This window comes from Ceratotherium simum, chromosome 13 (assembly GCF_057802395.1).
Source record: "Ceratotherium simum simum isolate JZ-2026a chromosome 13, ASM5780239v1, whole genome shotgun sequence".
NCBI classification, from domain to species: Eukaryota; Metazoa; Chordata; class Mammalia; order Perissodactyla; family Rhinocerotidae; genus Ceratotherium; species Ceratotherium simum.
Genome location: NC_141912.1, coordinates 17,257,302 through 17,282,938, shown reverse-complemented (window position 1 = coordinate 17,282,938; position 25,637 = coordinate 17,257,302). Strand labels below are relative to the sequence as shown.

The 25,637-nt window shown below is 37.8% G+C and overlaps 1 protein-coding gene across 2 annotated transcripts in view; it reads right to left on the bottom strand.

Moving 5' to 3' along the window:
- RNF144B (ring finger protein 144B) overlaps positions 1-25,637 on the bottom strand; it is a 158,559-nt gene that overhangs the window by 74,627 nt on the left and 58,295 nt on the right. Inside the window, exon 1 of one of the 2 annotated variants that reach the window (XM_004432087.3) lies at positions 1,086-1,361. The exons of the other annotated variant lie outside the window; for it this stretch is intronic. The gene's annotated coding sequence lies outside the window, so the exon portion shown is untranslated. Of the gene's footprint in view, positions 1-1,085; positions 1,362-25,637 lie in introns of those variants that run through there. 2 annotated transcript variants of the gene reach the window in all.

Sequence of the window (25,637 nt, the reverse complement as noted above, 5' to 3'; positions counted from 1 at the left end):
AGAGTAAGGGGAAGAAGGGACCAGCAGAGTAAAGAGAGGTGAAAGGGACTGGGGACCAAGAGGTTCATCTCAGTGAAAGCTGCAGCAGGCAGATACTTGAATTAGCCAGCAACTCAGGGAAGACTGGCTGGGTTCCTTTTGCTTCTTACCCACACCCTAAAAACTGAGTCATCTCAAAGTTCATTTATTTTGCTTCTGGGCCTGGACTCCCCCAATCTGCTGCTTCAGAAATGTTAGATACATTGTTCTTAAATTCAAACCTCACACTGTTCAAATAAATATCCAGAAATGTCAAATTAGAAGAACAACGATAGTCCTATTAGGAGCACTAGCTAATGTTTTGATAAGGTACCAGGGGCAGAAAGAAAGAAGAAAGTGACAGGCTGTAGCGGAAGCATGAGGGCAGAGAACATTTTCCCAGAAAGGGGAACTCATTTCTGAGAAATCTGAATGTGAGACACATATGCATCAGGAGTAGACATACAGCAGAATCCCTGAAACTAATAAGACAAGCAAACGGTATCCTGGAAGGGGTAAGCCCAAGATACTTTCCCTCTGCTGAGACAGGAATCAGTTTCATTTTAACTTAAACGTGAGAATACCAGTATAGGATGAAAGTTTTACTCTATTTTATCAGCAATAACCTGACAAAATAATCAGTATAATGTATGGCCAAGATCCCATGGATAATATAACATCTTATTTATATCTATCTATGTCAACTTATTGCAGTGCATTTCCAAATAACAGAAGGTCAACATCTGAGATTATGCCAACTTTTGGTCTCCCCTTAAGACACACCGAGGTTTAATCTAATCTTGAATTTTACAATACATTCCGTAGAGACCGTTTTATCAGAAATTAAGCTAGTTTCTTTTTACCTTTACAAAGATACCTATTTTTACAAGTTAACAGGTGTTTAAGGCATTCAAAATAGATTCAGTTCTGTATAGTTTAAGCATTGAAGGCAGAAAATAAAGCTAAAAACCATGGTATCATAGTCTTCTGACCTTTTTTCTTTTCTTAGTCCGACATCATTGCTGTCTTCCAGTGCCTGCAGCGTTTAAAAAGCTCGCTAAACCTACCTGGCAGGAGAGCTACGTTCCTCCCGCCGCCGCCAGGCTTCTCAGCAGCCTCCCTCGCGCGCACCGCCAGCCGGGGCTGCTCGCACGCCGGGGAGGAGGAGCTGCTTCATTCTCTGCCTCTTCCTCCGTGCTCCGCGGCTGACAGCTTTCCACTCTGCAGGACTACCACAGGACTTGGGCTCCCAGACCTAGTGGGTCGGAGGAGGAGGAGTACCTATAACCGCCTCCTTGCCTTGGGAACAGCTGCGATGCCCGGGAACCCTGCAGAGCGTGGAGCGCAGCTCGCCAGCAGCAGTGCTGCGAGCCGCGCGTTTATTTATACAGGAAGCTCAGGCGCGGCACTTCCTACTTCCCATCTGGGTCGCGCTTCAACTGCAGGTGATGGTCTTAACCCTGTCCGGACCCGGCCGCCAGCCCTCCTGCCCTCGCTCCACTTGTCAGGACCTCTCTCGTGTCCTTCTGAGACAGCTGCAGCAGAAATCCCGAGCAAGGTGTCCGGCAGCAGCCTCTAGTGTCCTCCATGCTGCCCAGACGTGGACATTTCGCCTCCCGGCTTTCAGAGTTTGCTGCTTCTTTGCACGTGTCCTCCCCGGGCACCTTTCCTCTCCCTCCTTCCCAGCTCTTTAAATCTCTTTCTTCCACTTCTAACAGCTCAGACCTGCCTTCCCACTTTGCCAGAAAGCTGTTTTTATAGAAACACTCCCCATGCACCTCTCATCAAAAACCCCTCGTAACTGATTTATCCTTTTGCATCTAACAAATTAGAACACAAGCAAATCAGAGCAGGACAGTCTTAATTTACCCCATATAACATAGGCACACCTTTATGAAATAATGATTTTCCTTGAAGTGCTTTGTCAACAAATTATGTGGGGAAAAGCTTAGTAACCTAACAGGTTGTACTCAGTTAAAGAAAATCTAACACAGTAATTCAAAAGCTGTGGGGTACTGTGATGTAAGCCTTCCTCACTCCAAAACCCTGGACACTTCATTTGTGTGATGTTTATAACAGTTTATATACCTACTCACACTCTCCACACACCCCACAGGTCACAATCACAGTCCCAAATCTGTTGAACATTGCAATTTAGAAATGTGGCTACTCTGATACAGGGATCTTGCTGTGATCACTCGGCAACCTCACTCTACTTTTGCCACTGCAGTCAGGAATGTGCTTCCTAAAAGGAAGGGACTCACAAGCCCTTTGTGGAAGGGATCGGAGCGTGCCAGTGAAGTAGCAGCAGTAGGCACCGTTCCAGATGACACAAGCAAACTGCTTCTCAGCTCTCCATGTTGAAGAAAAGCTTTAGGTCAAAGCCAAGTGCTGAAGAACACAGTGTATCTATGTGTGTGATGGTAAGACAAGCAGGATGATCGGTCCACTAGTGGGAGAGGAAGGGAAGGAAGGTGGACAAGGGAGATGAGACAGTAAGAGAACATACAGTGGGGACCTCAAGTAATAGAATCAGAGGATATTTGAGCTTAAAAAGTCCAAATGCCTGATTTTAAAGATAAGGAAATTGATGTCCAGGGAGATTTAAGTGGTTGGCTTGAAACAGATAGGAGCAGAGCTGGCATGAGACCTAAATCTGTTAGATGAAAAAGGTACATGTTAATGAAAACCACCCCATGGATGTCTAATTTCAAATTTATCAATAGCTTAGGTTCTGAGATAATCAACCTCAAGGTATTTTCTTGGTGTAGTGACCATTGTTGATGGACAAGAATCAGGAAAGATAAACAAAGCACCTTCCAAGAGTTTAGTTTATTCATTAGTGCTGATGCAAAACTTGGGCACTTTAAGCCAAAGTTCAACAAAGAATCTACTTTTTAAATTACCATGCAATTAAGTTATAATCTGCTGTCAACAGGATAAGGGAAGAAGCTGCTGCCAACATGAATGAAAACATGGATTAAGCAATAATCATGCTGCCTGTTGTTGCAAACGGCAGGGGGCAAGAAAAAATATATTGTATAATTACATAACATCGGCATTGATTATTTTCAACCATGCAAGTTTATAAAAATTGCATTCAAATTTTAGTAGGACTGAATAAACATGTAGAACACTATAGTATTATATGAACAACTCTTTCATATCTGGAATAAGATACATAGGCATAAATTTAACCAAGGCAGTGAAAGATCTGTACGCTGAAACTATAAGACACTGATGAAAGAAACTGAAGAAAACATAAATAAATGGAGAGATATTCTATGCTCATGGATTGGAAGAATTAATATTGCTAAAATGTCCATATTACCCAATGCTATCTACAGGTTCATTGCAATCCCTATCAAAATCCCAATGGCATTATTCACAGAAATAGAACAAATAATCCTAAAATTAGTACGGAACCACAAAAGATCCCAAATAACCAAAGCAATCTTGAGAAAGAACAAAGCTGGAGGCATCACACTTCTTGATTTCAAACTATGTTACAAAACTATCATAATCAAAACTCTCTGAGATCCGCCTAACGAGTCCACAGGGCGCATTCATTCATTCTCTCGAGCATTTATTGATCTTCTCCCAGAAAAGCTGCTACATGCTAGGAAGACAGAGATAAGTTGGCTGCAGGCCCTGTCCTTAAAGAGCTCTCAGTCCAGGGAGGGAGTCAGGCAAGGAAATCAATTATCAGGGTACTCTGATGAGTGATATGATAGACTTAAACATGATGTGCTATGGGAGCACAGAGAAAAATAATTTAACTAAAGGAAAGGGGTTGATGAAAAGAAGCAAGGAAGACTTCCCTGAGAAAGTGACTTAAAGCTGAGTCTTCAAGTAGTCTACTGGGGAAGGTGAAGAAAGGTGAACCAGTCAGAGCAACAGCCAGTGCAAAGGCCTAGAGACATGAGACTTGAGGTGATGCTTTTCATAATTCAGACAGAGTGGATGCATTCAGAACAAAAGAATAAGGGCCTGAACTAGCAGCAGTGACAACTGGCATGAAAAGAAGGGAACAATGGATAGAAATTTCATAAACAAAACTGATAGGACTTGATATCTGATTGGATGTGAGGGATGAGGAGAGAGAAGAACCCAGGCTGCTGATGCCATCAACTGAGAGTAGGAATAAAGGAGGAGCAGTCTTAAGGAAAATGCTAATGATCACCCTTAAATCCTGCAGAATCTGAAGTGTCTCCGGGATGTGCTGGAAGACTTGTCCAGTAGGCCATCAACAGAGCGAGATCTGGGGTGGAGAGTCTTTTAGGAATTACCATCATTTTGATGATGGCCATGGATGAGAGTACCAAGAGCTGAGATCACCCACAGAAGGTAGCATGCTGTAGAGGGAAGAAGAGGTTTTGGACCCACACAAACTCTATCACCCACTCATTATTATGTAACCTTAAACAAGTTTTAACATACCCAAAATTCAGTTTTCTCATCTATAAAATAGGAATGATGATATTTATCTCATAGGTTGTTGCGAGAGTCAATAAGAGGTTTGTAAATTAGCTAGCACAGTGTCTGCTGGCACTATATAAGCCTTGGGGGTGGGGCAGTAAATGTCACCCCTGGAATTGTGCAGTCACAACCGGGGTTGTGTACAGTCAGCTGTACAGCATGGCCCTGTCCTGGTGCACAGTAGGAACTCAGTCAGTGTTATCTATCTAAGAAGGAAAGGAAAAGGGAAGTGAAAAGAAAGGGATCAGAAAAGAGAACCCGAAGGAACACCAGTATTTAAAGGGTTGGTAAAAGAGGAGCCCTCAATAAGCCTAAGAAGGAATTGCTTCTTTTAGACTGCAAAAATACATGTAATATTTGACATCTCAGACTGAGAAGTAAAGTCCAGCCACCACAATCTACAAAAATATTTTTTATCTTTCTAAGAAATAATAGACTTACTATTACAAATTGTTCACTGGAGATTGCAGTCATGTTGACTTTCATCACAGAGGAGAATCATTTCCTAATCTAAATTACAGCCCTTCCTCAAGAAAAGCCACACAAAATCTTGACATTACTGGTAAATAATCCAAACTGTAGGAATTGTATTAACTTGTAACATACCTAAAGTTATATAAAAGAAAAACCAAAATAAATCCAAAGCACACAAAGTTTTCCCTGCATATGAGGCCAAAAAATAAATATAGAAATATAATTACTAGATTACTATATACTTATGTGTAAGATAATTATATAATAATATATACCATAGTATATAATATGTAATAAATCATAGATATGTACTATAAAATGCATTGTAGTCCTACATAAGAAGAGAATCAACAAGTAGAATTTCTTCTTTGGAAAAATTATTCTCTTTAATTAATACACAGAAAAACCAAGATTCGTTTTTGTGCTATTGAAATTACTCTTCTAATCTACCTTAGTATGTAAGTTAGTAACACATACCCTAGACTTGACATCTTAATTACATCCTGTGTTAAAACATAAAATTTTTTTAATGATTTGTTCAGTTTCAAGAAATCAGATGAAAGAAAACAAGTATTGGGAAACCAGCTTCTGCAATAGGTGCAATTCTCTCTCCACAAGAAAACATTTAAGGCAAAGGTCATAGTGTTCTGCCACTGACAATTTGGTCATTTCTCATTTCCAAACAGCTACAATTTCATTTGCATTTTTCCGTTGCATCTAATGCTGCTTATCTTATACATTCAATGCAACATATGTTCAGGGTAACGAGTATAGAACTAAGAGTAAGACAATACAAAATAAGACTAAGAACATTACAAAATAATGTGATAAAACTATGCCAGAGATACACTTTGGGTGGCATGGCAGTCAAACTATGTGGAAAGGCAAAATATGACCCAGAGAAGTGTAAATCAAAACCAAAATGAGATACCACCTCACACCCGTGAGAATGGCTATTATATTAAAAAAAACAAGAAATAAGTGTTGGCGAGGATGTGGAGAAAAGGGAATGCTCATACACTGTTGGTCGGAATGTAAATTCATGCAGCCATTTTGGAAAACAGTATGGAGACGCCTCAAAAAATTAAGAATAGAACTACCATGTAATCCAGCTATTCCACTTCTGGATATTTATTCAAAGAATACAAAAACACTAATTCAAAAAGATATATGCACCCCTATGTTCGTTGCAGCCTTATTTACAATAGCCAAGATATGGAAACAACCTAAGTACTCATCAATGAATGATTGAATAGAGAAGATGTATATATAGAGTAGTAGAATAGAGTAGTATTCTATTGTATAGAATACTATACAATAGAATACTACTCAGCCATAAAAAAGATGAAATCTTGCCATTTGTGACAACATGGACAGAAATTGAGGGTATTATGCTAAGTGAAATAAGTCAGACAGAGAAAGACAAATGCCATATGATTTCACTCATATGTGGAATATAAAAAACAAAACAATTGAACAAAACAAAACAAAAACAAACTCATAGAAGCAGACAACAGATTGGTGGTTACTATAGGGGAAAGGGGGTGAGGGGAGGGCGAAATAGGTAAAGGGGGTCAATTATATGGTGACGGATGGTAACTATACTTTTGGTGGTGAGCACACTGTAGTATATGCACATGTCAAAATATAATGTTATATACCCGAAACCTACACAATGTTATAAACCAATGTTACCTCAATTAAAATATATATGACCCAGAAATGATCATCCGGTTACCTCAGACTTGATAACAAAAGTTTTCAAAAAGCTGGAGAAATGTCATTTGGTTCTATTTCATACATATAAGAGCATCTCACAGAGCTGGGCCCTAACAAGAAAAACCTGACAAGAATAATCGCAAACTGCCATTGCCATTATGCCACTTGAGGGCCCATCGTGACCCGAGGTGGAGAGCTGAATGAGAGAGCAAGACTCCAAAGGATTCAGTTGTTCACTCTTAACATCCCACACATAACACCACTAGCAAGCTAGGGTTATGGGCCAATGAGAAAATGGAATTCAGCAACTCTTGTTCGTCACTTAACTCTAGAAAAAATGACTACATTAGCCTTGAATCAGGGTTCTCCACTAGAAAGTCAGATGAAATAGTCTTGAGAATCCTTATGTTTGCAAATTTTGCATTAATCCTTCTGCTAATATTATCATCTCCTCCAAATTTCCTGCATATCAGACAATCAATAAAAAAAAAATCCCCAAATACTGTTCTCTAAGTTGTCATCCCAGCCAACGTTCTAATAGGTTTACAGGAAATGAAAGACTCAGTACTGTGCATCCATATCCCACATAGATACAAAGGACTCAGCTGAAATGTAAGTCAAACTATTTCTTGGCTTAAATCATTAGGAATTAAGATTCTTGGAATTAAGATTCCACTCTACAGGGGCCAAATTGCTTATAGATGGGAATATTATAGATGTTAATTTTCCAGTGGGATTTTATTTTGAAAGGCAACTTCAAAACCTAAGTTTTCTCTATAACACAGATGGCTGATTCCTGTCTTTTTCCCACCTTCTCCCTCTTCCTGCAAAATAGTGAATCATAAAGTCCCCAGTAAAACCAGAAGCCAGACAGACCCAACAAATACTGTCATCTGCAATAGATCAAAGAAACCAAAATTAAGGGCATGGAACCCAGGGCTAGATGAATGCTGGAGAAATGCAAGTATCTTAGGAGGGAGGGATCCTATTCCATATCCTACAAAAGAAAAAAATCCCCTATACTGAGAAAATCTATTGCCCTTCCATATCTACCACTTTTCACCTAAAGTCCTCTAAATCCTTCTCCTCAGGTCTTACGAAGGGTGGCTATTCTTTCAATATAACCCCCCACAGCACATGCCACAGTATGGCCCTCACGAGGAGCACGTCAGGGACTTTGCTAGGTACTAACAGTTGTAGCAAAAACCATAGACTGTGCAACATGCTTGCATGGCCAACAAAATGAAATCTCAGAGATCCATCTTATAAATCAGTGTTCCTTAAGTGGATCCTTCTCATTCCCCTTGGCTCTGGAGAAGAATTATATTCAGATTAAACATATGAAGATCAGTTTAAATAAGCAGTAATTGCAGTCATGTGACATGTCTTTGCAGAGTACCTTTGTCCAAGGGCCTCATAATAATCTTCAAACTCATATGATGCCTGGCCCACATAACTATACTTATCTCATGGAAGTCACTGTGTCACTAGTTGCAAGTAACTAATGATCTTGTAAGGCCAGTAATAAAGACAATAATTTACTGCCCAGAGTCCTCTCTATTCAGATACATAGGCCTTTCCGTCCTCCTCTAATTCAGTTCTTTTTATTCTTCACTACGGCGCCTACAGAGCACTCTATTTATACATCTATTTCCCTTAGTAGTCTTTGAGAAGAGTGTCATAATATTTTGTTTTCACTTCTACTCACATCAGCCCCTCACTCACCCAGGTACCAAAGTTAACAGCCTATGGTGTCTTCTAAGCATTTTTCTCTGTGCTCATTTAATCATACTGATGTACGCTAACACACACACACATCATTTATTTTAGCTCTGTAACTTATCTATTCATATTCTTTGTCCATTTTGCTTTAAAATAGTTTATATTTTTCCTGTCTGTTTATAAGAGCTCTTTGTAAATTACAGACATTAACACTTTGCCTGCAATATATTTTACAAATACTATTTCCAGACATAGCTGATGTCTATTGATTTATTTATGTCACTATTGCCATAAAATGGTTTTTGATTGTACATATTCTGATATGCCTTCCTTCTCTTATATAGCTTCTGTGGTTTCCAGTCTTGATTAAGAAAGTTTCCCAAGCTTCAGATTGTACATGTGTGCTTTCCTAGATATACTTGTGAGATGTTTATTGTTTTATTTTTTTATTTTGTCTTTAATCCATCAAGAAATTATCTTGATATATGATGGGTGCTGTTATATTTTAACCAGATACAGAACTACCTATACCAGAAGAATTTATTAAGTAATCCAAGATTTTTCCACTGAATTGGATGCGACATGTATTAAATATTAAGTTTTCTGTATTTTGAATTATCTGTTCTTAATGATCTATTTCTGAATCTACTCTGTTCCAATGATCTATTTGTTGATTGCTAGGCCAACACTATCTTGATTATAGTGACTTTACAGTATTCTTATTTTTCATACTTTTCTTAGCTATAATACGGTATCTCTTTATCACTATAAAACTTTATGATCATTTTATGCAATTTTTAAAAACTTGTGTTGCTATTCTATTTTTGAACTGCAGGAAATTTATGTATGTTTGTATGATTTTATTATTTAAGGGAATAATTCCTTCATTCTTAATATTCATTGCTTAAATAGAGAAAAGTTTTCAATTTATACACTTATCTTGCATCCAGCCATGTCCCCAAATATTTTATTAGTTCTACTAGAGTGGCTGTTTTGTTTTCTTGTTTTTTAATTTAGTCTCATATTTGGGGATGTATACACAGCCATACCTGCAAAAAAAAAAGGATTTTTTTATCTCTTCTATTCCAGCAAACATATCAGCAAAATAATTTGTTGTCATACTGCATTTTCTAGAACATTAAAGATAATGATAGGGGCCAGCCTCGTGGCGTAGTGGTTAAGTGCGCGCACTCCGCTGCTGGCGGCCCGGGTTCGGATCCCCGGCACGCACTGATGCAGGACTTGTCAAGCCATGCTGTGTCAGCGTCCCATATAAAGTGGAGGAAGATAGGCATGGATGTTAGCCCAGGGCCAGTCTTCCTCAGCAAAAAGAGGAGGATTGGCATGGATGTTAGCTCAGGGCTGATCTTCCTTACCAAAATAAAAATAATAAATAAAAATTAAAAAAGATAATGATAAATAAAAATGCTGGTCATAGGCATTCTAATCTAGATCCTTATTTAATTGGTTTAGTATTTTACCATTTATAATGAAATTTGTTGTTAGTTTTTCACAAATAGTCTTTATTACGTTTAAGTAGCTTCCTTCTATCCCTCCTTAAGAGTTTTATTAGGAATAGTACTCAACTTTACCAAATGGCTTCTCAGCAACTACTGATATGATCATATGTTACTTATCTTTTAAAATTTTAATATAATGGATTAGGTGGCTGGACTTTCTAATATTGAACTAAATTTACATTCCTGGAATAATTTCATATTGTATTGTATTATATTGGTATCAAAGGTATGCTGGCTTCATAAAGTGACTTGGGGAGGTACGTATCTTTTTCTATGATCTGGAAAAGTTTAAATAACATTGCAATTATCTGACTTTCAAAGACAGAATGACCATAAAATTTCTCATTTAAACCAGGACACTTTGAGAATGAAAAAAACACGCTAATAAACAATTAAAATTATACAATTTTTAAAATAGACATTAATTGACTAAATAATCGGTTTTATTATATTGGTAGATTGAGAAAATAGTTCAATTCAAAAACTGTTTTAAAAAATAAAACAACATGTTTGTATTCATTAAAGCAATTTTTTAAAACTTCTTTATAATGATTTATCTTAGTATTAAAAGTATGACAAAGAACAGCCAGCCTGGTGGCATAGTGGTTAAATTCAGGAGCTCTGCTTCAACAGCCCCAGGTTCGCAGGCTCGGATCCCAGGTGTGAACCTATGCACCGCTTATCAAGCCATGCTGTGGTAGGCATCCCACACATAAAATAGGGGAAGATGGGCATGGAGGTTAGCCCAGGGCAAATCTTCTCAGCAAAATGAGGAGGATTGGCAACAGATGCTAGGTCGGGGCTAATCTTCCTCACCAAAAAAAAAAAATAGATCTTATATATATATGTATATATATGACAAGGAAAATTATTCTTGGCACGTATCCAGGTACTTTAATCAGTTTGCCACTGATACCAAGGCACTGCTATTTTTAAGAAGGATGTTATATTTTCAATACGATTTCTTTTATTTTTTTATAAAAGTTCCTGCAATCTTCTTTAAAGGTACATTTCATAGTTAATAAATTTGAAATTTTTGACCCCTTCAATTGACTCTTTTCTGCAGATCACAATATTTTTAATTGAGAAGATACATTCTCTTCAGTGCTCAAATACCTAGTAAGCTCAGAAAATTCTATTAAATGAAGTATATTCTTAATTCTCCTATTTTTATATTGAAATATATAAATATTTAAGCCAAAGTATTTTAAAAGACAATGTTTGCTTTTAATACCTTTGAGAAATATTTATGCAAAAAACTTATCAAATAAATTGTATCTACTTATGCTTCTTTTTACTGTTTCACCAAAGTTAGATACTTTGAAATCACAGACCTTCTAAAATTCAATCTATTTTGAATTTTGGTAAAAAATACAAATTTATCCTATTAAAAATAGTATTTTCATCAAAAGATCCTTCCCATAAGTCCAGATATTCCCAGTACAACTATAAAAGTTCAAAATTAAATCCTGTATCCTGTGTTAGTTATCACTTAATTTGCTCAGTTCCTACTTTGTATATGTAAGATTAAATTCTAGTGCCTTTCTGTTTGCAAGCTTTGTTTTCCATAACTGCAATTTGTAAAACTTCAAAAGCTGAATATTTTGCTTGCTCCATTAACTGAATATTTTGCTTAAAAATTTCCAACTGATTTCAAACAAAATATAACCCAAATTTACAGGACTCCTTTGCAAAAAAAATAGTCAATACTATTGATAGGCACTGATTTACAAAGCAGTTCTTCAAGGACTCAAAACATTTCTAAAATCTGATTGATAATGGACTGCAAAGAGAGAAAACACATAACTGCATGCTGAGGGATTTTTTATATTCACCATCAGCTTCATCACAAAAAACACTGTAGTTCAACTACTTAATATATGTAGAAACATATTTGTAAAATTGGGTAATTATTTCTATTTCTACTGCAGTTTGTTTGAAAGAAAGAAATCATTTTCAGTGGTTGCCTGGGGCGGCATGTGAAAGTGGGATTGACTGCAAAGGGTGCTAGATAACTTTTGAGGGTAACAGAAGTGTTCTAAAACTGGATGGTAGTGACGGTTGTACAACTTTATACATTTACTAAAAGTCTTCCATACAAAGTGGAGGAAGATTGGTACAGATGTTAGCTCAGAGTTAATCTTCCTCAAACAAACAAAAAAAAAATGAAGATTGGCAGCAGATGTTAGCTCAGGGAGAATCTTCCTCAGCAAAAAAAAAAAAAAAAAAAAGTCTTCCAATAGCACACTTAAAATGGGTGAAATTTCTGGTATATAAATTTTACCTCAATAAAGCTGTTAAAAAAAATAAATAATTTTGGGCCAGCCCAGCAGCAGAGTGGTTAAGTTTGCATGCTTCGCTTTGGTGGCAGCATCCCACATACAAAACAGAGGAAGACTGGCAGAGATGTTAGCTCAGGGACAATCCTCCTCAAGCAAAAAGAGGAAGATTGGCAACAGATGTTAGCTCAGAGCCAATCTTCCTCACCAAAAAATAAATAAATAATAATTTAATTTTTGATGATATATTTTTTAAACAAATTTACAGCAGAATTCACAATAATATTAAGTATTTAAATTTCAGTAGAATGATTGTTCTAAAAGCTTGACTTTGAGTCCATGAATTATATGAAAATGATTAAAATATTCAGGTAAAAAATTTCACTGAATTTCTATTTGAAGATTCTGGTAATATTTATATAAAGTTAGCATAATCTAACTGTATGCAAATTCCTCTTCTGCTAATAGAGCCAACAGATTAACGGCTACTACCTCACTTTTCACATATGCAGAAGAAAACCTAAAACTGAAAATGGGTGAAATAGATTTAGAAGAGCCATTTGATCTAAATGAAAGGTCATGCTTCACAGCATAAATGTAACGACACCTTCTGTGGCTGCCTGTGTTAACCATGGTCTTTGGGCAAAGTATTCTCAAAGTAATGACAAACTTTTGAAGTAGATAATTGATGCCACTTCGGTAGATGTGTGAATTATACATTCATCACCTTCTTTCTTGAGAAACAGAAATTCAGTACTTAATTTTCATTGAACTTGTACTTTCAACTACTCCTTTTCTGCCAAAGGAGATTATTCCAAAATAAACTTTAAAGTTATGAAACAATAAAATAATAGCTAAATTAAATGGCATAAATCTTTACACCATACAAAAGTGAAAAACCACTGTACCCAGCACATTCAGACTTCCCACACTTCCAAGTGACCTCGCCAACAGGCAGCCTGGCAGCTTCATGCTTTTGGCGGGCCACAGCGGGGGCCACGGCACAACCAACCGGTATACCAAGCAGCTGACAGGAGTAGCAGCACCAAGGACCTCTCCCACCACCATCCAGGCTGGAATGAGTTAGTTATCCCTAGCCACCAAGGTAGGAACATGTTTCATTTTATCAACAAGTGCTTTGCATGCTGCTCTGTAAAGAACGGTGTAAGTGAACTTGCATTTGGGGAGAAGTGGGAAAAAACACAGCATTATACTTATCATCTTTCACACTTAAGCACGTGTTAAAGTAAAATGCTCTTCACAACACATGCATCTCACACACTATTAGAGGAGTCCGTAGTAAGGTCTGACATCATAAGGTGGAAGACTACTATCCCATCTTACTTTAGTGCATTTTAAAATCATAATACTTCCTTAACAATAAAAGTCCAGAATCAATGTCAAATGGGACATGACAACAGGCACAAACTGGGACTTCTATAGTAATTGATCCGTTTGAATTTTCTGCATGAGTCAATATTGGTCATTTATATTTTACTTATAAAATTATCCATTTCTTCCGTATTTCCAAATTTGTTTTTATCGAGTGTTACACATAGTCTCCATGTATAATTCTTATAATTCTTTTCAGCTGTCCTGCTTCTGTGGTGTGTCTGTTTCCTCATTTCTAATCATGTATATTTTTACTCTTTTTCCAGTTTTTTGTCTTATTTAACTTTTCTATGTTTTTCTTATTCCATTAGTTCCAAGTTTTAACTTTATTGGTTGCTCTTTTTTTTTTTTTCCAGAAGGGAGCAGGTGTTTTGCTGGTCTTTTCTTCATAACTAAAAAAAATATTCACTGTTTTAAATTTTCTTCTAAATAAAGTTTTGGATATATACTATACCCTAAAGATTTGGGTATAAAGCATACTTTTTTTTTTTGCTTTCTAATGAACCTATCATTTCTCTTTGATTTGCTCTTTGATCAAAGGTTTATTTGGGAGAGTGTTTCTTAATTTCCACGTTTGTTTTTTTGGTCATTTTTTTGTGCGTGAGGAAGATTAGCTCTGAGCTAACATCTGCTGCCAATCCTCCTCTTTTTGCTGAGGAAGACTGGCCCTGGGCTAACATCTGTGCTCATCTTCCTCTACTTTATATGTCGGACGCCTGCCACAGCATGGCTTGATGAGCGGTGCATAGGTCCGTGCCCAGGATCCGAATCTGCAAACCCTGGGCTGCTGAAGTGGGGCATGCGAACTTAACCACTATGCCACCAGGCCAGCCCCTGGTCATATTTTTAATATTGATTTCCAAATTAATTGGGTTATGATTAGGGAGTGTGATCTAAAAAATCTTTACTTTTTATATTTGTTATAGTTTTACTTTGTTTTTAGCCAAGTAGGTTAATAATTCTATTATTTCTAGTAATTGAGGTTTCAAAAATTGCACATCTCCAAAGAAATGCTCCCTGAAAGCTGTCTTGGTGATGTGACCAGGGAACCTGCCCTGCTCAGCTGAAGGCTAATTCACAGTAACAAGTGCTCATGTTTCAGTCTCCCACTGCAAAATGCTTTCTAACTGGCAAATCTGGAACCATTACACCTCTGAGTTGAAAACAAGGCAATTAATTATTTTTAATAGCCAGATGATTATATCACCTTAGAATTTAACCAAAACAAACAAACCATGCAATACTTCTGAATGGTGCCCAGCAAACACCCAGTTTAAGTTTTCGTTTTCCAACCCAGTGTCTCAATTCCTCCCCAGCATTAGTAAGCATCAGTAGGCAGCAGGCAAAGCTGCTGCCCGCCTACAAATCCAAGAGAAAAGCACTTGTCTTGCATGTCAAGAGTGCCTCAGCATGATTCCCTGAAACCTTGAGTTGAAAGGGGCTAGAACTACTTTAAATGCAAGTAACTGCTAAAATATTTAGTCCCACCAAAGCTTTGAAGATTTTGTACTCAAATCAAATCAGTCTTGTGATCTAAGACGCAGACAATGAGCACACTTTAGAGAGGAAGTCTTGTTTAAAATCACCAAGGAACTTCCAAAGTCTTACAAAAGAATTAGCAAAGATACACTTGGAGGCAGGGCATTGTTTTCTTAAAGTTTCTTCTGAAGGTTCATAAAGTAAAGTGGAAGCTTTCTCAGGTCTGGTGAGTTTGAGATTATATTCTGGAGCACCCACTGTGTGCCAGGCACAGTACTTGGTACTAATCTTCACAAAAGTAGTCATTATAGAAAATAACCTAAGTTTATCTAATACAAACTCTTTGTAAGTATCATATTTTTTAAGTGGTTAGTAATTGATACACCAGGAAAGGGTCATTGAAGCACAGATTCATCTATAAAGTTGTCTCACAATAGAGACCATTTAGGGTTAAATTAAGACTCCAATATTTTTACTTCTAAGTCAGGAAGAATCCCCTAAAACATCTAAGATTTCAGTTTGTGATTTCAGCAAACTTGTGTTTTAAACGCAGACCAATATACCCATCCATTTACTTTGAAGTAATTGTTACATAAAAATCAATTAAATAACTCATTTAATGAATGACCTCATGAGATCTAACCCTATGTGGTGTTATACAATTGATCAGTGCATCACAGAGGTAATTCTGGCTAATAATCTAAACAATTTTTTTAATTGGCACAAAATTCCAAGTAACATATAACCTGCCTACGATTGTAGAGTCATCTTCCGCCCTTTACACTTTGCATCTAAATTCCAGCCATATTCAACTATTCTCAGGCACCCAAATTTCTCATTCACAAATTCCTCTGGTTCTCCATTCGCCCAGGCCATTCTTCCCCACCTTTTCCACCCGAAAAATAGCTTCTCGTTCCCCAAAATGTCACTCAAGCTATGTCTTTTCTGGGACCCCCCTCCCTTTCTTCCTCTCCCCTATGGTTAGATGGCCTCCTTTGGTCTTCCTCCCTTAGTTCAATGCTCTTACCTTATCATAGCACTCATTCCTTCATTCAGCAAACACTTATTAAGCTCCTATTATTCACCAGGTTCTTTATTAGGTGCTGGGAATACAAAGGTAAATAAAACATAAGACTTCAAGCAGTGTAGCAAAAGACAGAGGTGTGTAAACCAGTCAGAACAGTGCTGTGCCACCCGGATCTAGGAAGACAGCTTGTGAGCCCCACCCTGCAGGACGGGAGAGTTTAAGGGTAGTCGTGTGAGAAGCCAACAGGGAGGAGGCTGGGCAAAAGGAATTTCACAAGCAAAGGTAGAGAGCTGAATAACAAGCAAGCTTATTGATGGCAGAAAACAAAATTTCTCCAACCAAAGCATTCCACTTAACGAAAAAAAAAAAACTTTAAAACTACTCATTTATAAACATTTTCAAACTATAATAAAAGCAAAAGATAATCATAGAAAGTCCACTCTAACTTTATTCCTAATTGTAATTAATATCCAGTGCTTTCTTAAAACCAATGAGGCTCATTAGTGGTATGTTAAAACTTTCAAATTTTACCTAAAGACAGAAAGGGTATTTTATGACTGCTCCAATAAGCATCAGTGAATAAAGATAAATAGTTCAGTCATGTCAGACATTAACACAGCAAACTGAGAAAAGGGGTGAGGAGGAGGGACCCATTCACCTCCCCATGTAAAGGTGAGAACAAATAAAGACAAATGATAGAGACTTTGGTGCAAGGCTTCTAGACCATTCTACAGGGTTTAGGGGGTCCTTGTCAAGCATCTGTCTTCCTTTCCTATGACCTAATGTGCATATACATGCTGAAACTCTCCTCAGTGGTTATGTGGAAAATCACCAACCCAAAATTATATCCTCTGTGACCAACAGAGACAAAACTTTTCAGAGTAACCAATGTTATGACATATTGTTACTTAAATTCTGAAAAAAAAAAAAATTCCAACCTGCAATTTTTAATCACACTCCCACAGGACCTTGGACAACACAGATGTTGCAGTACCTACCTATGGTTACCAAAATTGGAGACGAGGAAGCAGAAATCAGATACCATCATCCTCAAAAGAACACTGTAAACTTGGGTGACTGCCTGCCCAGTTCATTCTGAACATTTCAGTTTAACAGTTCAGATTGTTCAAGATGTTCCTTTGATATCACATCAGCTTATGCCTCTTATCAGAAAGCATGATAACAATAAACACCCCAAACGAGCAGGATGGAGGCATTGTGATCCACACCATGCCCTGAATTACACTATGCTTTATGTTATGCTGCACTCAAAAAGTCACATGGAGGATGAAATGACAAAGCAGTGAACACTATTACCCATTTCCTGCAAGGATTGAATAAAGGCATTGAGCACAATACTCTGGGTTTAGAATAAATAAATCTTTAAGTGGATTACTCCCTGCTCCTTATAAACTATTTTGTTATAGAGGAAGGACAGTTCTAACCCCTGAAAACTAATCAAAACCTGTGTTACTACAGCAATGGAACCTCATTTGAGTGCTTTCACAAACATCAACTCATTGAATACTCACAACAACCTTTCAGTTGAACTTTTATCATTCCCCTTGTACAGATGAGGAAACTGAGCACTGAAAAATGAACTGCCTTTCCTGGGGTCAAAGAGGCAGTTACCGGAACTACATGGATTAGAACCTAATAACCAAATCAAGTGACTTTGTGTTAGAGCACCCTTGCTTCCCAAAATAAAGTTATAGGTGAAACCAAGCTCCCCTTGTTCTCATATCAGGACCTTTTACGGAAAGAGGACAAAAATAGAAAGTTGATGTAAAACTTTTAATTTTATTTTTAAATATCTACTTAGGGCAAAAGGCCAGGTGTTGTGCCAAAACAAAATAGACAATATTCCTACCTTAGCAAAAGCCGAATCTCGACCAAGAAGAAAAATATAAAACATACATTGGGAAGAGAGTTCAACAACTCTGAGTACATTAATTCTCAGCACTAGCCTTCTGCAAGCAGGAAGGGGCAAGTTTCCTGGAAGAGTGAACAGTCAAAGAGTATGACTCAAAGACTATTTTAGTACAAGATCCTGTTTCAACCTTGTTGTCCAAGTGTTTGCTGAGAATGTAAAGTTGTCTGGGTCCAAGTTAGGAAAGAGGATGAAGTCATCTGCTAAAGCCACGTACACAGGAGCCCTGTGAAGGCACGCTGCGATGATATAGCACAGCCGTCCCATTAGAGGCCAGTGCACACATTCCCGTTACCTGTGCAGTCATGATGCCTCCTCCCAGGGAGGTAAGTTTAGGGATTCAGCTAAACAAATGGGTGAATGCTGTAAAATTCATTGTTAATTTACTGCCGGCTAATCGAGAGGAAAGAACAACTCAAAGAACTACAAACAAGAAAAAATAGTTAATAAATAGTTTACATACTGGCATTGACTAACTAATGACAATATCTATCTATCAAATGCTGCAGCCAGTCATTCTTTACCCCCTACTCCTCCTCCCCAGACTCCCCTATCTTTCCTATGGGAGTCACTAAGGACATCAAGCTTACTACTCTCTACTCTACCCTACCCTTCCTTTTGTGCCAGCTAGTACTTCTCCTGTATCTTTCAATACCTGGAGCCCACATCCATCACCCACCTGCACACTTCCTTGGTTTCTCCCTACCTCCTTCAGAGTGAGAGAAAATGGAGGTTCAGGGAGCATCGAACTTGAGAGAAGTTCCAGAGAGTTAGTATTCAAGAAGGTAATGAATTCAGGGCTTTTGACACAGAAGAATCCAGACTCCAATTTTAAGGGCAAGGAAAATTTCAAGATCATAACTACCATTTCAGCTATGTTATAAAACACATGATCATTTATAGTTTGGCTAGAAACCTAAAACAGCAAGCATAATATTGTTTCCACAGTAAAATGAGTTCCAAGTTCTAAACAACTGACCTGCAGACAAACCTTTGGAACACTAAATATTCATAAGTTTGGGCCACTTACAAAAAAAAAATGTAACAATAAATTTGTCCCCTTGAGTTTCTTTCTCTTTACAGCTATAGAAGAAAATAGAAAGTCAACATGTATATAACTGGGTGCTGAGATTTGACCTCCTTCCTTAGAAGCTGCTTCAATTGAGAAAGGAGTTGGTGACCACCATTTGTTCCTAAGAGTCCTAGGTGAATTTATTCTTCCCACTACGCCCAATGAGAGTAACTGGACCCACTTCTGGATAACTAGTCACTATTGGGGAAAGGACTCTAAACATTATCATAAAGAGATAGTAAGGACAACAGGTTGGGGGAGGGTTTTATTCACTTTATATCAGCAAAGAGAGTCAGTGGAACTTTGCTGCTGTAGCCCAAGGCAAAAGTTGAACTCCAAGGAGGCAGGTGGTTTCTTCTGAGCAGATACTATAAGTGTACTTCTATACATGTGTATGTGTGTGTGTGTGTGTGTGTGTGTGTGTGTGTGTGTGTAAAGACAACTGAGCTGCAAGAAATGAGACTGGGGGGACAATGATGATGTACTTCAAAAGGGGAAAATCATTGACACGACAACATATTCGCCAAGCCTGCCCTAGTCTTGTTTTCTCTTCAAAGAACTATAATTATGGCTCAAACCTGGAAGGGAACTTTTTTTTTTTCTTTTTTTTTTATTGTGGTAACATTGGTTTATAAAATTATATAAATTCTGGGTGTACATCATTATATTTCGATTTCCATGTAGATTACATCACCACCCAAAGACTAATTACAATCCACCACCATACACATGTGCTTAATCACCCCTTTCATCCTCCTCCCTCCCCACTTCCCCTCTGGTAACCACCAAACCAATCTCTGTCTCTGTGTATTTGTTTGTTGTTGTTTTTGTCTTCTATTTATGAATAAGGTCATACAGTATTTGACTTTCTCCCTCTGATTTATTTCGCTTAGCATAATACCCTCAAGATCCATCCATGTTGTCACAAATGGCCATATTTCATCCTTTATTATGACTAAGCAGTATTCCATTGTGTATATATACCACATCTTCTTTATCCATTTATCCCTTGACGGGCACCTAGGTTGCTTCCAAGTCTTGGCTATTGTGAATAATGCTTCAATGAACATAGGGGTGCATATATCTTTACAAATTCATGTTTTCATGTTTTTTGGATAAATACCCAGCAGTGGAATAGCTGGATCATATGGTAGTTCTATTCTTAATTTTTTGAGGCATCACCATACTGTTTTCCATAGTGGCTGCACCAGTTTGCACTCCCACCAGCAGTTTATGAGAGTTCTATAAGGGAACTCTTAGACTTCTCCATGTAACAACCAGAGCACCTAGAATGGGCTGTAGTCAAACCAGACAAGAGTCAGACATTCCTACCAGTAAAGGATGGTGCCTCCAAATCCCATGACAGCCATGCTTGGATGATGTAATTCTGCCTCCTTGGCTAAAGCTGATGGATGTCTGTCTGAAGCAGAGCCACTCAGATTTTCTCTACCAGGAATTTGGAATTTGGATTTAGGGACAGCTAATCTCTGTGCCTGGTTGAAGCTGTACAGCAGCCATATTCCATCATCCATATGAGGTGCAGAAAAAGCCAGAGAGAGAACGATAAAGCAGATGTGCAAGAAAGGAGGTAAGATAAGAGTCAGAGAAAGAGAACGATGGTTTTCCACTTCTCAGCTCCAGTTCCTTCCAGAAGCCACCTGCACTTTATCTTTGAGTTCCTCAAGACATGCCTTGTCCTTATAACAAATTTTCCTTTTTTGTTAAAGCTAGTTCAAATTTATTTCAGTTATTTGAAATCAGAAACACTTTGATTAACCCACATTTCCATAAAGTAAATCAGCATCATGCTACGAAAAGAACATAGACTTTTGCACATGCCAATGCTGGGTTCAAATCTTGGCTCCACTGAATATAAGCTGTCTTGTCTAGAGAAAGTTTCCTAGCCTCTCTGAGCCTTGGTCTCCTCACCTATAAATGCAGATAATAACTGTCATGTATAATTGTTGTGAAAATCAGAAAAACATACATAGAGCCTCTAGTACATAGTAAGCACAAATTAAATGATAACTTCTAGTAGAATTCATTGGAGCTGTAGTCATGGGGGCAGTAGTGGTATCGCCATGGATATTTCAATAGTTTGTGTTATATACAAAAAGCAGAACTTATGAATACAGAAAGATGTTTTTCTTCAATTCTTTACTTTACAAAATAATTCAATTCAAGTTTCTTTCCTGAGATACTCTAGTATGTACAAAGCATGGCTTGCTTTTAAAATACTTTTTAATTTATCATCTACCACAGATTACTTCTGGATTTATGGGGAAAGTCCTAGGGAAATCCCAGTAGCAACTCTAACCATAGCATCACTTCCTTACCAATTCATCTTCCTCCTCCATCAGCTTACACACTAGAGCAACGGTTCTAATCCTTATGGAAATCATAGACCCTTTTAAGAATATGATAAAACTATGAGCTCTCCCTTCAGAATATTGACATATATACATACATACAAAATTTTGCACATTTTCCAGTGTGCATGGTCCTGCTGAATCTCATCCATGAATCCCCAAGGATTGAACAGTCTAATAAATTCCTTTACTTAGCGTTGCTTTAAATAAGTCTACATGTCAGAATGTACCCCTAGGTACAACCCACATACAAGAGAGAACCTGCATTAAGCTCCCCACACCCAAGCTAATACCCTTAATGAAATGCAATATAGCAGGTCTCCACTTATCTGGGAGGGGGACTTGGATATTCCCAAGGTAGTCTGTACAAACTCTACCACAGCACTTACGCTGCTAGATTTTAAGTACTGGTTTACTTGCATGTCTCCCATACTAAACTGTGAATGAGAGCAGAAAATGTGGCTTTCATTTCTAGGATTATGCTTCATATAGTAAATATTCAATAAATGGTATATAGATAAGCATATATTTTATAAATACAAATTATGATTTATGCCCAACTTTCACTCAAGAAATAGAAAATTCAAGACATTGTGCAGGCAATAAAAGGATTTTGATCCACTTCAGAACATCCCCCAAATATAACTCAATCCACAACAACCCTATCAGGACTGAAGGAAATCTCTGCTTGGTCAACTCTAAAGGATTAAATTTTTTGGCAATGGAGCTCTATAAAATGCACAACTTCTGGTCTTATTTGATTCTCTTCTGCTCTAAGACATTTCTAAAATATACACCACCATAGACACAAACGTGAGCACACGCATGTACACACCACAAATAAGTGTCAGATTTTCATGGAATTGTCTTATACAACAATCAGCCAAAATATATTCACTTGTTGCTTCTTATATACGTGGAGGATAGTGGTAGAAATTAGGAGAATGAGAGTATAGAGGCACTTCAAGGCACATATACTGCCTTCAATAAGCTTTTGAATAGTTAACCGAAAGCAACCCTGAAATAAGTTATAGATAGATAGATAGGGCAAACCCTAGTCTTATCTCTATATTATTACTGCCTTAACTGATTCATAGATAATCTAGATCCCACCTTTTTACTCAAACATAGCCTTTCATTCATTCATTTAAAAATTATTAAATAAATCCTTATCATGTGCCAGGCACTGTGCTAGACTCTAGTGATTCAAAGGTAAACAAGAAAGCCAGGGTGCCTGATCATACAAAGAAAGACTTGTCTTTCCTTTCTAACAGCAAAGACAATTTTTTAAAAGCTTTAATAAAGTGTGATGAGTGCTGTGCTAAGAGATGCACAGGTGCTGTGCAAGCACTTAGCTGGAGCCCAAATTTAGCCTAATCTAGAAGAACAGCTTCCAAGTGTGGTTGCCATACCAGCAGCACCAGTGTTGCCTGGTGGGTTTAACAAGCTTTCCAGGTGATTCTGACTCACACCCCAACCCACAGCAGTTAAATTGGATCACTGATATTTTAAAACATTCCCAGCTGATTCTACTGTGGAGCCAAGGGTCCCACTGGTCCACAGGATGAGGAAAGACCTCTCTATGGAAGTGACATTTAAGCTGAGACCTGGATGAATGGGAGCCAGGAAATAAATAGGAAAAAGGCATTTCAGGGCAGAGAAAACTACAAGTTTAAAGAGTAGAGGACAGAAAAAACATGGCGTGTTCAAGGAATTTAAAGAATTCAATAGGGCTGGATTATAGAGAGGCTGGGGAACAGTGCCTTGAGATTAGGGTGAAGAGGTAGAATAGATGATAGAGAAGGAATTTGTAAGCTTGAGAGTTGAACTAAAAGACAATGGGAAGCCTTTTTAAGCAACTTGACATCACCAGATCTTTATTTTTTATTTATTTTTTCCCCCCAAAGCCCCAATAGATAGTTGTACATCATAGCTGCACATCCTTCTAGTTGCTGTATGTGGGACGCGGCCTCAGCATGGCCGGAGAAGCGGTGCGTCGGTGCGCGCCCCGGATCCGAACCCTTGCGGCCAGCAGCGGAACGCGCGCACTTAACCGCTAAGCCACAGGGCCGGCCAGAGCTTTGTTTTTTAAATATCACCCTGGCTGCAGTGTGTAAATAGGCTGAACAGAAGCAAAATTTAATGCAGGTACTTCTAGGTAAGAATCTGTTTCAGTAGTCTAGGTGAGAAATGATGCTGGTGGTAGCAACGGGTCGGAGAAAAGTAAACAGCTTTACACATCACTTAAGAGATAGAATTGATAGGACTAGGGGATTAGTAGGATGTTGGAGATGTGGGAGGTCAAGAACTCAATGTTGACTTCCATGTTTCTGATAAGAGCAATTCAGTGGATAAACACAAGTTCAGATTTAAGCACATTGAATTCAAGGTGGGATATACAAGTGAAAATGTCTAGGAGGCTCTTTGACAAGAAGTCGGTGAAAATGCTGATTTAGGAGTAATCTGCTTATTTATGGTTATTGAAGCCATGAACGTGAATGATATAACCCACAGAGTAATTCAAGTTTGAGGCGAAGAAAGCTTAGAACCTAACCCTTTAGGAACACTAAGAAAGAGGAGAAAGAGATAGGAAAGGATGAAAAAGAAATGGCCAGAGAGGTAAGAGAAAACTCTGAGAAACAAAGGGAAGACTACAGAATCAAATGCTGGTAAAAGTTCAAGCAAGGTAAAGAACAAACGGGTCCATCGGATCAAATGATTAGAGGTCAATGTCTACCTCAACAAGAAGAGTTTCAGAAAGTGGAAGAGATGAATGACAGCTTGGAACGGGCTGAAAAATAAGCTGGAGGTAAGAAAATGGAGATAGCAAGTAGCATGGTCAATAAATTTGACTATAAAGATGAATAGAGAGATTGGTCCCTAGAGAGGGACGTGGAATTAATTGAATACTTTTTTAATGCATGTTTAAGAGCAAATGTAAAAGACAGAAAGAGGGAAGATACTGGAGAGTGATGGGATAAATTTTAGTATAAGGCCATTGAAAAGATGGGAAGGGACTGGACCATGAGTCCAAGAGGAGGGACACGGAGGGACACCTCTTCCTTAGGTAAAGACTCACCCCCAGGTGAGGCAATGGGGCACACACATCTGCATACACTTTCATTTTGTGTTTTCATCAGGAGAGTGATTACAAACCCTGGAATATTTGCAAATACTATTGTTACACTTATGGGAGTTGCTGAGAATGGGCCTTATTTGGAGCATTTCAGTGCATCAATGAGCTCTAGTGTACATTCTCAGACAAGTCCCTGAGAACATAAGAGCTGCTGCCCTGGTCAGACCAACTGTATGGTGATCAACTTGTCCCAATTTGCCCAGGACTTTCTCTGTTTTAGCACTAAAATTCCTGTGTCTGTCCTGGGAAATGCCCTCAGTCCCAGTAAACTGGAACCATTGATCACACTAGATCTGGCTCAAACACAACCTCTTTGAATGTTGGCAAGATGCTACTTTTCCATAATAAGTCAAAATAAGGTTGCAAAATACATGATCAAACATAACATTTATATTGTTAACCCAAACTAAATCTTAGAGTTTGCTGCTTACAGGGTAAAGTAGTACTCCTTTTCACTCCTTTCATGGACCCTGTAAGAGATGATGCTAATGAAATAATTGGTTTGTTCTATTTCCAATATCATTCTATAAGAACCTGGAATGTCACGGGGTGCAAGCCCAGCTTATGGATCTGCTAAAATTTGTTGCCTTTTAAGAAACCTAAATGATTATTCAATGAAAAGTACAGAAAAAAATTGAATCTGCAACAGAATGAAAATATTTTATTCAGCCTTTAACAATTCAAAATTTTGTCTGTTTTGCTAACTAGATAGACTCTGGAGACATAAATTAACATTAGATGCACAAATACTCAAATATGAGAATGAGTCAGCATTTTCATTAGAGTATATAACATAATCTAGAAGGAAACTAAGGTTAAGCTACCAATAAACCTAATGATTGTTGGGGGATAGGGAGGAACTGGAGCATTTTAAATAAAAGAGCAGAATTAAATTAGTAGAGTTCAATTTAAAAATAAATTAGCTAAAATAAGATGCTTTTTACAAATATGAAGTGCTAAACGGCACTCAAAACAAATTTCACCACAAAATATCAATCTCAAAAGGAGAAAATATTATGTA